Source organism: Seriola lalandi, unplaced genomic scaffold, assembly GCF_002814215.2.
Source record: "Seriola lalandi dorsalis isolate HSWRI2012SDOR001 ecotype SW California unplaced genomic scaffold, Sedor1 jcf7180002054970, whole genome shotgun sequence".
Classification (NCBI taxonomy): Eukaryota; Metazoa; Chordata; class Actinopteri; order Carangiformes; family Carangidae; genus Seriola; species Seriola lalandi.
In genome coordinates this window covers 1258792-1260062 of record NW_019525521.1, presented here as the reverse complement: position 1 = coordinate 1260062, position 1271 = coordinate 1258792, and positions in this window count along the sequence as shown.

Below are 1271 nucleotides of genomic sequence, written 5' to 3'. Positions count from 1 at the left end.
GCTGCCCGCTCCTCTGAGGGCGTTTGCTCAGAACAGGACTATGGCCGACCAATGGTGTGAGGGACAGGACTACGTCTTTCCCTCACTGAGTGTGAGTCCTGATGTGGGGGAGTGGAACGAGGACAGAGGCCAGCTCCTCTCCCTGAAGACTCCAGTACTGGGCAGCTTCAGCTCCTGCACCAAGAAGCAGCTGTACCTCAGCTGCATCAAGGTGCTGAACCTCCGCTCTCTGGATGGAGTCCGGGAGTCCAGGTGGACAGAGGTGTTTGGCTCAGACTCTTCCCCTAAAGGCAGCTGGCGTCTCCTGTACAAGCCTCCTGTTGAGAAACGGATGGCCGACCTCCAGTGGAGGATTGTACATGGAGCTATAGCTACGAACAGACACGTAGCTCACTTGAACCCCAGCACTGAGGAGAACTGCCCCTTCTGCCCTGAACCAGAAACCCTCCAACATCTGGTGGTGTCCTGCCCCCTCCTGACAGGGCTGTTCCAGCTGCTGCAGGAGTGGGTGGAGCGGCTGGGAGAGACCTTCTCCCTGTCCGTCTTTGTGTACGGACCAAAGTACACTCCCAGGAAGAGACAGTCCCTGGTTTTAATTAATTTTATTTTTGCAACGGCCAAGTTGGCGATCTGGAGGACAAGAAAAAACCAGATGAGGGGGGAAGGCTGGACTGACCCGGTCCGCTGTTTGAAAGGTTTGGTGGCAGCTCGTTTGAAAGTAGAGCGAGCGTTTTTCACACTGACCGGGAACATGAACGGGTTCAGGGCTGAGTGGGGCTTTGGGCAGCTACTGACCTCACTAGGGGAGGACTTTTAACTTGGCTTAGCTTAGCTTAGCTAGTTTTACCCCTTAGTGTGTGAGAGAGTGTGTGAATGAGAGTTTTTTTGTTTTGTTTTGTTTTGTTTTGTTTTGTTTTGTTTTTGTTTGTTTATTTATTTATTTATTTATTATTATTTTCTTTCTGTTTGCAGTAACATTTTGATTATTTGACCTAGTGGAAAAATTTAAGGACGTTATTGATAAGGTCCCAAATAAAGTTGTGTTAAAAGTCAAAAAAGTCTCTCTGTCTCTCTCTGTCTCTGTCTCTCTCTCTCTCTCTCTCTCTCTCTCTCTCTCTCTCTGACACTTGATCGTCCAGCTCTCAGTCCGACACTAAACTCAGTCTTAGACGCAGAGAGAAACACATTTGATCATGTGTTCATTCTGTTTCCAGGCGACTGGAGGTTCATCATTGTGTCTGTGGGTTTAGCAGCGCTCATAATCATTGTTG